This window comes from Chiloscyllium plagiosum, unplaced genomic scaffold (genome assembly GCF_037043375.1).
Source record: "Chiloscyllium plagiosum isolate Xiang-an unplaced genomic scaffold, Cpla_swu_hap1 HiC_scaffold_38, whole genome shotgun sequence".
Classification (NCBI taxonomy): Eukaryota; Metazoa; Chordata; class Chondrichthyes; order Orectolobiformes; family Hemiscylliidae; genus Chiloscyllium; species Chiloscyllium plagiosum.
The window spans coordinates 86,638,297-86,652,895 of NW_028270176.1; the positions used below are offsets into that span (position 1 = coordinate 86,638,297).

Genomic DNA, 14,599 nt, shown 5'->3' on the forward strand with positions numbered 1-14,599 from the left:
TTCGTAAAGTCGCAAGAATCCAGAGTAAGATTCAAAATGTCAGAAATTCACGTTCATTACCTTGGCCAGAATTCCAGCCCAGCAAATTGGAAATCTGCCCCTGAATTCCCAGCATCCATGCAATTGCTTGCTCCATGTGTCCACTTGGAAACCTATGTGAAGGAACATTCACCCTGAAGGAGAACTTGTGAGAATCCTCCGCTGTATGATCTAAAGCTGAAACAAGAGTTGTCTATTCCAGCCGGGAGGGAAGCGAAGTGGAGATGAGACCAAAATATTATTTGGCGTTTGATTCATATTGTCCTCATTGTGATTATTTAAAAACCTTGGCCAGAAATGGCACAGATACAAAGGAGCAAAAGGAGGCCATTCTTAACACCGATCCTGTCCTGCCACGTAATTTGATATCATCATGGCTCACAGAACAATTTTATGCCTTTTTCCAGCCCATCCACAACATCGTACTGGCTAACAGGTATTTATCGATCTCGACCATAAATAGACATCGATAATGTTAATCTGTGAGAGGAAAATGTTCCGTTTCGAGTCAGTTAGTTTTATGCACGAATATTACTGGTTTTGCAGATGAGCAGCCGAGTCTGGTCTGACCACTTTGCAAAACATAAATTAAAACTCGACTCTGATGGGATTCGAACCCACAACATTTGAATAGCAAGCTGAATAGAGCGATAGAAGTCCAACGCGCTTTCCATTGCGCTGCAGAGCCGCGCCAGCCGTTACCTTTAAGCACACAAGTTTGCCTTTGACGCATTGCATTCAGGACACCCATCTCGCGCCTGTCTGTCCTCGTCACACTTTCTGGGACCTGGACCTTATCCACTCGTGCTCTTGCTCATCAAGTGTTCCGCTACAGATTGCTGAAACGTTCTCATGACACTTACCTTTACCATATGTTCAGATAATGATTTCCAGATAATCAATACTCTATAGGTGAAAGTATTCTTCCTAAATCTCCTCCTTGTCTCCTGTCTTTCATTTATGTAACTCTGTTCCTTCCCAATACAGGCTTATCCCTGTCACACATATCTATCCTCTTCATAAAATGAGCACGTTCATCGGTTTCTTATTCAGCCTTCTCTGCGCTTAGAGTAACATCCCCAGCCGAGCTTGCGAACCTTCACAATGGGAGTGGTCAAACCCTTGCCATTCTTTTCATCTCCTGTGAAATTCTCCTCCTGCATTCGGACGCTTCCAGTATCTGGCGATTACAACAGAAAAACAAAGTTCTCAGAAGAAAAGCCAAAAGGTCTGAACAAAATCAGCAGCTCTTGTCTATCTCTGATGAGGAAGGAAAGTTAACGCTTCGAGTCCAATGATCCGTCTTCAGAACTAATGGGAAGGGAGGGGAGGTGAAGAATGTGTAAGAGGGCGGACGGTTTCTAAAATGATTGAACTTGATATTGGGTCCTAAAGTTTTCATGGTCTGTCGGTAGAAAATGAGTTGCGTGTCTTCCAGCTTGTGTTGTGTCTTGAAGGAGCACTGCAGCAGAACAGAGACTGAAATCATGGCCTGGGAACGCAGTGTCGAGATTTGAGTGGTGCTGGGAAAGCACAGCAGTTCAGGCAGCATCCGAGGAGCAGTGAAATCGACGTTGCGGGCAACAGCCCTTCATCAGGAATACAAGCAGAGAGCCTGAAAGGTGGGAACACAGTGTAATGTTGAAGTTATAGGAGACTGGAAGATCGGGATAGTTTTTCTTGATTTTGGACAGAACGTAAGTGATCTCAGCTTTGTCACCGACTTTATTTTCCTCTCTCCATTGGAGAGAGATCAAATTCTGAGCAGGAAATACAGTTGCTTGATTAACTGAAGTGCAGACAAATCTCTGGAACATGCGACCGGGAGCTTCCAGAGTGAGAAGAGATATCTGAAACCAGCAGGAAATGTAACTGACATCATCGAACGTTACAATGCAGTACAGGCACTTTGGCCCTCGCTGTTGCTGTAACCTGTAAAATAATGTGATGTCCGTTGTAATGGTAAACTAACATTTATTTTGAATCGAATAAAAGCACAGGGAAACAAATAAGTAATTACCTGACTTTGCAGAGGCATGTGTTGCAGATAGACAGAAAAAAATGTAAAGTTAAACCGAAATATTAGCAGACATACAAGGCCAGTAAACTACCATATCAGGGACAAACAGTCAAGGAATGAGAAAAAAAAAATCCTTTTGATGTGGAAGGCACCTTTACACACGTACCATTGGCGAAGGCATCCAGCGAGAGGTGGCAGGATTTGAGACGATGCATACTGCAGGCACAAAAAAAACGAAAGATTGTGTTTTCAGCGACGATGTGCGTACCTGATTCAATGCACACATAAGGACAGATATGAAGAAACTAAATTGGCTAACTCAGGCAGATGGACCAGTCCAGGTAACCCCCGCCAAGAGGGTAGCCTGGCGATTAAGTATGGTAGATGTCTCGTACCCAAGATTAAGAAGGGTCCCTACTGAGTGCAGGGCAAAAAGCAAACGTGATGTGGGGTTCACAGGAAGCTGTGAACCCATAAGGATAGCCCGGAAGTCTGAGTATCGTCCATGCAGCGCACGAGACCCGTTAAAACACGAGGCTGCCAAAGGATACTACTTTGCATCCCTCCTGAAAGCTTGAGTGATAATTCCCTGTGGATAATCACCAATGAGAGCCCCCATTTTTCTGGTCAAAAAGGCAAAGAGTCCAGGTGAATCGGGAAAGCGGAGCTTTGTTCAAGACCTGCAGGTAGTCAATTATGCTGTTGTTCCGCCCGCCCCAAATGTTTCGAATCCTTGTACTATATGAGTTCAAATTCCACCTGACAGTAAATGGTTCTCTGCTATGGATTTATCAAATGTCTTCTTTAGTGTACCGGTACACCCAGAAAGTCAATTCTGGTTCACTTTTCCACTCAAAGGCAAATCATATACATTCAAGCAGTCTTTGTCAAGATGACTGTGAGTCCCCCACCATAATTAATGAGGCTCGATGCTGGAGTCTGGAGATTCTTGTTTTAACCCCGGGGTCAGCGCTTCTGCTGTATGTAGACGAATGCTTAATAGCAGCACCAACAGAGGAACAATGTGAGAAAGATCCGCTTGCGTTGCTCTGCCATCTCGCCAGGAATGGGCACAAAGCTTGTTTCGCAAATCTACAATTTGTGCAACAACATGTGAAGTTCTTTGGTCATTTCTTGTCTGAACAAGGGAAGGGCATTGGTCAAGACAAAGTTCAAGCAATCCAGCAAATTCCAAAGCCTGACACGAAGTAACAAGTGCTATTCTTTTTGGTCATGCACTCCTACTGTTGATTTGTTGAGGCGCCCCTAAATGAAATTTCCAATGACTTAGAGTTGCAGAACCAGAGACCGTTGCAGTTGAATTAAAAAGGCGCTCCAAACCACACCTACACTGGGGGTCCGAATCCAAACAAGCCTTTTGTACAAATGGTAGATGCATGACATCTGAGCTGATGCAGGAGAATGTGGGAAAATTGAGGCTTACATTTTGGCTAAACCTAGACCCCGTAGCGGCAGGATTGCCTACATGCCTGCAGCCGTGGCTGCAGTTGAAAAAGTTTGTTGTAGCGTCCAGGGACACAGTCGGCTTTGGAGAATTAACCCTCCTGGTCCCACATGCATCCTTATTTTTTTCCGAGCAAAACACAGCACACATGTCTGCAGCACGTTGGCTCAGAAGCAATACTGTACTATTGGAGATGCGTAACATTACAATAACGAGATGTAACGTCCGTAATGCTGCTAGCCTTTTCGCCACAACAGGAGACAGAGACCCACATGACTGTGTCGCTGTAACTCACCAGGACCAGACGTGCAGGATTCACAAACTCAGAATCAGGATATTGCGTTTTTTTTTGTGAATGGGTCCGCATTCAGGGGCAAACGGACAGGCCAGAATTGTGTTTGGTATGCTGTAGTAACTACCCACGAGGTAGTCAAAGCGGAATCATTCCCGTGTCATCTGTCAGCTCAAGCAGCAGACCTGATTGCCTTGACTGAGGCATGTCAATTGGCTGAGTGAATGATAGTGAATATTTACACAGACAGCAGATAAGCATTCGGGGTTGTACATAATTGTGGAACTCTATGGAAACACAGGGGCTTCTTGACCTACACTGGAAAGTCCAAAATACACCATGGCCTGACTGCTGACCTCCTGGAAGCGGTCCTACTGCCTAAATCATTCGTTGTCTGTAAATGTGAAGCCCACACGAAAAAGTACGATTCCCTTTCTCAAGGCAATGCGAATGCAAACTCATCGGGAAGGACAGCAGCCCAGCAGCCTCCAAGTGATCAGTTGACATGTTTATGTCAAATATTTGTCATCCAAAGCAGATTTATGGGAGGTCGAATCGCAGGCCACGCCGAAGGACAAGCGTGAATGGACAATGGCAGGGTGCAGAATGAGGGAATGGGTGTGGTGTGGCCCCATTGGTAAACCCTGTCAACGCGATCATTATTCCCATTCCATGCCAATTAACACACAGTGAGGACCATGTGTCAAAAGAGGGGATGTAGTGAATAAAGTGGTATGATTTTATCTTGACATTTAATTTGGTTTTCGAGGTCGAATCTGTAAGTCCTCTTCGGACATGGTGCAAAATAAGTTTCCAAAGGTCATCTTAGTCAGTCCGGGACTGAGGTTTAGAAAAGAGCAAATGTTTCTGGGTTTTTTTTGGAGCTGGCTGTGTTTACATTCTCCCCGCCTCACTCAATGTAGAAGGACTTATAAACTTCATTTCTGTCAGTCCAGGTGAGACACTTTGTGACGTGGGTAGTTTCATTGGCAAAGAAAAGACATTTATCCCCATGAAGCTTCCTTTCATCCTCTGTCTGCCCATTCATTCAATTTGATCACTGCTATTCTGATAAATTTCACCTCTGCTCCCCTGTTGTTCTTCCGTAATTCAAGGGAACGTCGAACCGAATCCCAAAATCATATTCATGTTCGGTTGTTCATGTTACATCAATGACCAGACCAGAACAAGCTAGCAGGAAATTGAATAACACAAAAAATATTTTTAAAATTCCTTCCAGAAAATTAACCGACTGCAAAGTCAGAATATGAGAAATGTCAGAGTGCACTGATATTTAGCCCATTTCACAATGCACAGATACACCTAGACGAGTTCAGTCTTTGCGAAATGTTTATTTATAATTGTGACAATTCCCTGGGGCAGATCCTCCCTCAATCCACAAAAATGTATGCTGCCAAAAACTATTTCAGTTCAGATTAAAATGGCTCAGGATACTTTCCATCAACCCAAAGGTTACTGCGCCATGTCAATTGAAGTGCATCCAGATAAGGTTAGAACTTCCAGCCTTTTCTCCCACAGCTCCCTATTCCAGTTGCTCCAGCCTAATTTTGAGCTCCCATCCTGGGCGTTCCACGCGCCTCTCTGCCTTCATAGAAGAACTGCATGCTGACGGACTTGGTCACTGGCAGAAAGAGTAGAGATTCACGCGTTCATTCCGCTCTCAAATTCCGATCGGAACTTCGCCACTGCGTCGCTGATTCCAGACCTGGAAGCCAGTGTGATTGAAGTGTGCAACCGTAGTTACAACCTTGTCTCGAGGCACTGGTAAAGTAACGATGAGAAACTTCGTGGTTATTTAAACCAACATTTCAACAATTTGTTTGCTAAGTTTGTACATTTCATCTTTTCTCGAAATCTATCGAAATCAGTCTTCAACATTCTCAATGATGGACTCTCCACAGCCACTGAGGACATCGAAGATGACGATACAACCCAATCTCAGTAGGTTATCCTCTTGTGCATGTGGTGCTGTTCCTCGCAAATCTTAGCCATTGCATTTATTGTTTTTACTGTTGGTTATTTTTTCATGTGATCGTATAGTGGCGCGTCCTCTGCATTGTGGCCGAAGCAACCTCCATTCAAATCTGAGTATCAGTAATGCGCATTTGTTCCATGTTACTACATATAACCCTTTCAAAACAAACGCATAAAGGAAGAAGTCAATTTTTAAGGTTAAAATGCTCCTGAAGGTGATGATTTTTTTGCTTCAAACTTTATCTGCACCTAATCTCGGAGAAGTTCCTCCCTTTCCCAATCACTATTCTTCCATTCTATCCTTCCTTACATACCACTGGGGCATTGCACAAAGGAACATTCACTTTCACATTGACACCGTTAAGTTAGTGCTGCAGCTGTCACTCTTGTTAGGTGAACTTGCATCAATACCACCATGAGGAGCTTTCAGCCACTTAATGCAATCAGATAATGTGGTTGGGTTATCAATCCTCATGTAAAGTGTTTGATTTGCATGGACCAGAGATCATTGGAGCACTGGGTTCATGAAAAGGACGCAGAACAGTATCGAGGAAAAGAGACTTTATTGGAAAAGACCAATGTTTGCGAATTCCCCACATTTATTTCAAGTCTTTATTCGTCTCTCGCTAGAGTGTTGTGTATAATTCTGCAATTCACATAAAAGAAGCGATATGACAGCTGTGGAAATGGTGCAGAAGTGATTTGCCAATATATTGTCTGGATTGAAGAACTTCAGCTATGAAAGAGTTTAGACAGACTGGCCTTGCTTTTGTGAGAGCAGGAGAGATTGAGAGGAGACAGTATTGAGATGTAGGAAATAATGAGGGGCATGGATTGGGTACACTTAACGAAAGATTTCTCGATGATGGATGGATCAATCAATCATAGATTTAAGATAAGAGTCATAAACGTTCGAGTAGCTCTACACAAAAGAAAACTTTATCAGCTTGCGTGCCATTGGAATCTGGACATCACTGTCCCTGTGAGTCAGAGCGGCAGAAATTCTAATAATCTTCAGAGATACTTAACTGTGCTTAAGGCAGACAACATTAAATGATGGAAAATGGGATGAGGATAATCAAGCAGGTGTTATTGACAAGGGCATGCACAAGTAGCTTGCAGCCTCAGTTAGCTCCGACACCCACCGTGTGGCGTTTGGTAACCTCAGTTGTCACGTGGGATGCCAGTGTTCATTTCCCCGCTGGGGCTGCTCTGACTGTTTCAGGGTTTCAAGGTTTGTGTAAAGATCTGTTGTTCAGGTGAAGGATGCAGATGGTGTGGGGAAATTCGGTGGTTTTGGGAAGTTGGTTTGTGGCCGTTTCTTCCCCTTTCTCGGTGATATCTTCAAGGCAGATGAAACTCATGTGAAGCTCTGCTGTCCTGCAGCGTTTCGAATTGATTTGATTTATTTCCCACTGCTTTCAGTTGCTGTTTCTTGTCGTTACTTTGCATGTCCCAGTATGTTGAGTCCAGATCAACTTGTTTTTTGATGGAGTCATTGGATGAGTCTCGTCATTCTAGAAATTCTCTGGTTTCACTCTGTTTCGCTGGCCCCAATGTATTTGTGTTGTCACAGTCGAATTTGTTGTCCTCGTCATCGCTGTGCATTGCTACTCGGAACAGCTGGTTGTGTTGTTTAGTGGATCTTCCAGAAATATTTTGCAACAATTGATATTCCCGCAGATTCATTGTCAAAACCAACGCCAGGAGGACATGCCATTACCCAACAAACCAAGCTCTCTACATTATAGGTAAAAGTATGTCTCGGCACGTACAGCCAGACTCCTCTGACCACTCGGAGTTATGAGACAGCATAAACCGAAAGACATATTTGACAACAACTCACCAAAAAATGGACCAAATACCCATCATAGGAAGAAAAATTTGGAAAAAAAAATATTGCATGTCGTGACTGCAGGAAACATTATACAGGACAGACAACTCACGATACGCATTCTTGAAGATCAACGTGACATGAAACACCACTGCCTGGTGTCCGCAGTAGTTTGACTCATGACACTGAGTGTCGCTGATTCCGTGGCTGGAATCTCGCAATGCGTGACAGCCTGCAGCAATGGAGAATGTGTTGCTGGAAAAGTACAGCAGGTTAGGCAGCATCCAAGAAGCAGGAGAATGGATGTTTCTGACATGAATACTTCATCAGATATTCGGCCAAAACGTCGATTTTGCTACTCCTCAGATGCTGCCTGATCTGCTGTGTTTTCCAGCACCACACTCTTGATCTCCAGTATCTCCAGTCCACACTTTATCCTCCGTCTGCAGCATTAGTCAGTTCCTTGTGTGAGGGAACTGTTGATATTACCAATGTAAAATTCGATTGCTGATTGAGAAACACAACCAGGTCCGCAGCCCAAAAGAGTGTTTCTGTTGTTTTGAGTTTCCTGGCTGTACAATGTGTGCTTCTGTGATCGCACAGTTGGCAGTGCTCTGGGGAGCGGTTGCAGTTATCTGCGTTTACACCCTAGATGCTATTGGTGCTGTTTGATTTCTTCTTGATTTGTGCAACAGTAACACAGTGACGGATCAATTATTATTTCAAGAAGGCAGACCGACGTGGAAAATATCAGTTGATTTGGTGACATTTGATCAGAGATTACCGAGATTCAGGAGAAACGAATGTTGATTTCTTTCGGGTCGTGATGAAGAACAACCAGGGAAATAAGTCACCAGCGGATACAGTTTACAACGGCCCTCATAGGAAGCAAAGTGCGAAATAAATGACGAAGACAGATGAAGGATGAGAGTAATCATGGGTAATCAGACTTCCACTCCGCAGCTCCCCTAATTCCCACACCCAGTCCCATTGTAAACAAATGTTAGAGAACCATAAACATTAACATCGTCCATTGGAACGATCCAAGTCTTTTCTAAATTTTCGATTCGGCTATTAGTTTCAGTTATTATTTTTCTTTCCTGGGAAATCATCTCTTTCATTGTTAGCAATCGTAAAGGAAGCCATCCTATTTGTCATGGAAATAATATGATACTAAACTTTGTTTGTGCCGTATATAAGACTCCACTTTGTCACACGTTTCTTCTACTTTCTCTCGATTTTAATGGTACTCTGTCTTTTGAATCTTCCGACCAACGTGCACGACCTCATAATCCGGACATGTAACTGCATCTGACAAGCTTTTGCCCACTCACCCAATCTATCTATATGCCTATTCATATTGCCACGATCTCATCATAACATGCTCTCCCACGCGTGTGTATTGTCAGCAAATTTGGACACATTTCACAATGCCCCTTTCTCCATGCTATTAACAGAGAGATAATTGAAGCCTTCAATACACTCAGTCTTGAAAGGCCTCTGCTGTAAATGTTTCTACATACTTGCTACCCTCTGAATGTGAGAACATCCTCCTCATTTATTTCTTATGTGGCTAACCCCTTGCCCTGAGATTGTGATCTCCAGTCCTTCACTATTCTGGATATAAAGTAGAACAGAACAAACTTTTAAAGTAAAACACAATCTCACTGCTGTCTCCAATACCAGTTCTGAGTTTTCTTTTTTAACCTCTGTTTGAACAAACTGGCCTGATGAGCACATTATTACTGACAATGACACATCTGCTTCAGTGCCTGTGATTGGAGTGGAGCTCAAAGGCGCGATAAAAGTGCATCTTTTTTCACTCGATCATTGCTATATTATTAATCTCTCTGCTCATGAAAATGGATCCTTTATATGCATTCAATCTCTCATCAATACCGAGCATGTTTCACTCACAGTTGATTTTAAATCATGTTGGATGAGTTATCTCTGGAACTCCAGAAAACCGTCTCAACAACTCGATATGTTCTCAGGTCTGCTCATTTCTTGACATACAGGAATCTTGCTCCAAGGAAAACATTTCCAGAGACGTGAATCTCTCCAGAAAAGGAGGTTTATTTATCTCTAAACATGGTGCAAAGCAGAGGATTGTGAAAAGAATCTGGGAAAATGTTGCCAATTGTCAAGTGGGAAAACTTTCAACAAGCAAAACAGAAATCCCAGCATCGAGCTTTGTGAATCTTTAGACATTCCTTGGGGCGCGGATTCAGTGGAAAATGAGGGGTAAACTGGCCGGCTGGGCAGAGACAGTTTAGGAATCATTCTGTTCTTTCGGAGGCCGGTATTTTGACTCTGATGTACTCCGGATTTGAATTGATCTGTGACATTGAAGGATTCTGTTCCTGCACGTCAGGAAGTCAAATCTCATCTCAGCTCTGGGGCAATTAGAAAATGCGGGAACAGATAGGACACTGAAAGGCTGGAAATGAGGCATCTCTGTAGGAGGATAACTGATTTCCGGTGTCATGCATGTGACTGTAAAGGGTGGGATCAGACTATTCCCATGTCTTCACCGTGAATTGCGCAGGATTTATTTCAGAAACGACATACTAATTAAAGATGTTTGTCAATATGGGAGGAGCAGGCTGCAGCTTGCATTCGGGGATCATTGAAGCCATTGGCTCAACAGTCTCTGTGGCGATGTTAGTCAGTGCGTTCGGCTCTGCACTGACAGATTGCTGTTCTCCCACGACCCAGGAACAGAGCGACAGCTGTTCTCACACAATCTGTTGTTTTTCTTTCTCCGCACAGTTCCGGGATTTTACCGAGTTCAGAACAGAAACCATTGTCTCTGTTTATCTCTCCCCAGATGCTGCCAGATCTGTTTAGTTTCTCCTGCAATCTCTCCCTTTCTTTTTAACTGAATGACAATTTCAACCATCGAGATTGTTTACACAGTCCAACCATGTCCTGACATTTAACCCTATCGAAACTGTGGTGATTGAATTCAAACAAATAAACTTGAAACAAGTTTAGTAGCGCGCTTCTGCAGTTGTGGCCAAGTGGTTGACGCGATGGGCGTTAATACCACTGTAGATTCCTCATTGAAGTTAAGCATTTTCTAACTGTAATTGAGAGCCGAGAGTGAACTTGAAGAGTGCTTGTTCTCTGCTTTCTTGTTTCAAATTCAAATCGCAGGATGAGGTGAAATGCGTATAACTCAGGCAAGGAACGTTAATAATCTGCAACCAACCGCCTGTCAGGATGGAAAAGGCAGAAAACTTCAAAGCAGGTAAGATCCATTTAGTTGTACACTTCCATTACTGAATACGTTTGCCCCTCTGACAAAAGTGACGGCAAATGAGATAAGAACCGTTCAGGGAATTGTGTTGGACTTTTGCAGACTAGTGGGCCAAAGGGCATTTTTGTGCTCGACACTTCCATTGCCACCTGCGAGGTGGTCAGTTTGTGAAGTAAAAGGACATCCTTTGCAAAATGTACCTCGGCAAGTAAGAGATCGAAGCTTCTCTCCCCGATAGTTCTGTCAGTCACGGTATTCATTGGCACATTTCAATTGGTAATAACTATTACGGTGCATATTTGTGGAATCAGTCTATCTGATAATCAGGACGATGAGACCGTGATGTCTCATTAACCAGCTGAGAGCAAGCCCTTGCAGCTTACATTCCCTGGCTCTGCTTTTGAGATAAAGATTACTTTCTCGATGTGCCTGTGTTTATATCAAACAGCTCATTGACATCGGGACGTTCAGGGGAAAGTGGAGGTGTGACAGAGGCAGAAATAGAACAAGATGAGACGTGAAAGTGTTCAGATTTTGCCGTGGGTCCGTTGTTTTTTGTGAGGAATGTCTGCTGGGCGGTATGCTGGCAGGTCCCAGGAGGCAGACGGCTTGTTTTGGTGGGATTTGTTTATTGAACGTTACACATGAGAAGCGTGTTCGATTATTTCAGCTCAGTATCCATTTTATATCGCGGCTCACCGCAACGGTGCACTTTTTCTAGCGAAGTGCCTTGCATTCCACTTAAAGCCGCCTTTCTCTGGAGAAACTTCCAGACGTAAAGCACATGGAGTGGGGAGAATCCTGAGGACACTGTCACTGTCGGGGAATGTGCCTGTGTGACTGCCTCTGTATGTGAACATGAGAATACACTCGTCAAAGGGGTTACAACAGTGTGACCAGGTCAACCTTCAGTACTATTGTTATGTCATTTAAGATCACAGGGAGAATGTAACTGCAGCAAACCGGGACGAGAATAGATGTATGCCTGATATCGTGCGCTTCAAGATGGACGAATGACCCTTATCCACTCCTTTCCCACACGCTTTTTAAACTCGAGGCCAGAGAGAAACTGACCTGACGAGAAAATCGCTTCACAACCTTCTACTACCAATTTTGCAAATTTATTTACATGGAAAAGAAATGAATGTGCGCTCAGCCATGGGACACCTTTGGTAACAGTCCTTCAGTCTGAAAACTACCCTGCACCACCATTCTCAGCATACTGCTGTTAAACTAATTTTATATCTAAGTGGAAAACTTACATTTAACTCCATGCGATCTAACTTTATGAATTAGTCAACCATGTGGAACCGTGTAAAATATTTTATTAAAGTCCAAGTGAGCAAAGTCTGTTACTTTTTCCTCATTGATCTTCTTGATTACGTGCTCAAAAAACTCAATCAATTCTGTGCAAAACCATGCCGATTATCCCGATTCATTCCTTGTATCTAAACATTCATATAAATCCTATCATTTAGATTTGCACCAAACAACTTACCCACAACCATAACCAGACACAATCATCTATCGCTCCCAGGCTTCTCCGTGAATTCTTTTCTAAACAAAGGCAGAATAGCCATCCCCTGGTCATTCGGCGCCCCAGTCGTCATAATAGATGATAAAAATATTTCTACAAAAGTTCCAAAGGTTTCTTTCCCGAACTTCCCACAAGTTCCAGGATACAGGAGATCAGATCCCAGAGAAATATCCAACTTTATATTTTCCAGGTCCTCCAGCCCTTCCCCGTTTCAATGTGAAGGACTTTCAAAACATCAATATTTAATTGTACCCGTTATGTCGTTCTCCATGGTGTAAACTGACGCGAAGTGAACATTATATGTCTCTCCATCTGCTGAGATTTAAGACAAAGGTGATCTCTTTCATCTTAAAGTCCTATTTGGTCTCAAGTTCTTAATTATTGTAGATTCTCTTTAGACTATACTTAGCTTTATGTTCTGCTGATATCTCATATCCTCGATTGACCTTTATAATATCCTCCTTAAGAATGCCCCTCCACTCCTTCTATCGTTCAAAGATTCACTTGAAACCATGTGTTTATATTGAAGCTGTCCCCTTTTTTAAAAGAAAGTCTTATGGCAAGGCGTAAATCTCAGCAATCAACGTTGTTCTAATGGAATACCTACAATGTGGAACCCGGCCATTCGGACCAAGAAGCCCACACTAATCCTGCGAAGGGAATCACACCCAAACTCACACCTCTACTCAATTCCTGTAACTCTGCATTTCCCATGACCAAAGAACGTCATCCCCACATCTTTCATCTGTGGAGGAATGTGCAAACTCCAAATACACAGTCATCCAAAGTAGATATCGAACCAACATCGCTGAGGGCGCAAGACATGGGTACTCGCCACTGAGTCAGCCATTATAAACCTCCGATCCACCACTCAAAACATATCATCACTTCGATATGGGGTCCAGACCTGCACCTAATGTTCCAAATGTATCTGTCCAGAGCCTCCTATTGACTTAGGTGTAAACCTCTGCCCGTGCTTTCCTATTCGCTTGAACTGAACACCTGCATTGTATTTGCGTTCCAAAACACCAACTGAAACTGCATGTGAAACATAAGAGAAAATTGAACTTTGAATTATTTCTGCTTTCATAAAATTGTTTGTGCCTCTACTCTTACCACCAAACATATGAACGCACACTTTTCCACAAAGTACCACAACTGCAACTATTTTTTCAAAGCACTCAGTTTGTTCAAGTCATTCTGCCGCATGCCCGCTTCAACAATAAGATCTGCCCTTACACCTCTCATTGTGTCTTCTTCAAATGGAGCAACAACACCCTCAATTACTTTGAATGGATCCTTTACACATAATATGAATAGATGTGTTGCCAACACTGACTCCTGCTGAACTCCACTAGTCACGGGCTGCCATCCTGGAGAAGACCACTTTACCCAACTGTCTGCCCTCTGCCTATCAGCAAAACCTCAATCCATGTCCTCTTCTTTAGCAGTTTGCCGTACTGCACCTTGACATATGCCTGGGGAAATTCAAGCTTGTAACCTCCACTGGCTTGACTTCGTCTAACTTGCTCATTACCTACTCAAAGCGTTTAACACAAAGCTGATTTATTTGATTGTTATCGAGAATATTCCAACTTTGATTGCAGGCCTGAATGTGAAGAACAACAATGTTCAATTGCTGTTGCGATATGTAAACACGACGCTGCCTTAGTACGGTCGATGAGTGAGTGAATTCCTTCCCTCAGTGGGATCCTCTATTCTCTCAACAGGGTCGATGAGTGACCTAACTGGTTTGCTCTCATGGAGCAGGTAAATGCTTGTGACCAACTGCAAACCAGATGGTGTACTGAGAGTTGAGATGATCGCTTCAACCTATTCCTGGAATAGGTTCCTTGAAACTTCTCTCACAATTCGAAAATATCGATGGGAAATCAGTTCTACAGAGACTAGAGAGCACATCCCACAGGCTACATATTTGATAGGTCTCTCCACAATGTGATGACGTTCATGATGAACTGTCCCCAGGAACGTTAATAATGAGTAATGTCTTTATTCAGTGTGAACACGTTGAACACACGCAAGTATTCAGCATCTTCTGCAGCACTTCCCACAGTCATGGCATTTAGAAAGTCCTGTTAACATGGCAAGAAAGGTGATGAGTCATCCGGTCGCTCGGATTTTGCAGCACGGTCCC

The 14,599-nt window shown here is 43.3% G+C and overlaps 1 non-coding gene across 1 annotated transcript; it reads right to left on the bottom strand.

The window, feature by feature from the left end:
- Window positions 1-635: 635 nt before the first annotated feature.
- Window positions 636-727, bottom strand: trnar-ucu (transfer RNA arginine (anticodon UCU)). The gene is given in 2 exon segments: window positions 636-671; window positions 691-727. It is a non-coding gene; the product is annotated as a tRNA-Arg (tRNA).
- Between the last annotated feature and the right edge of the window lie 13,872 nt (window positions 728-14,599).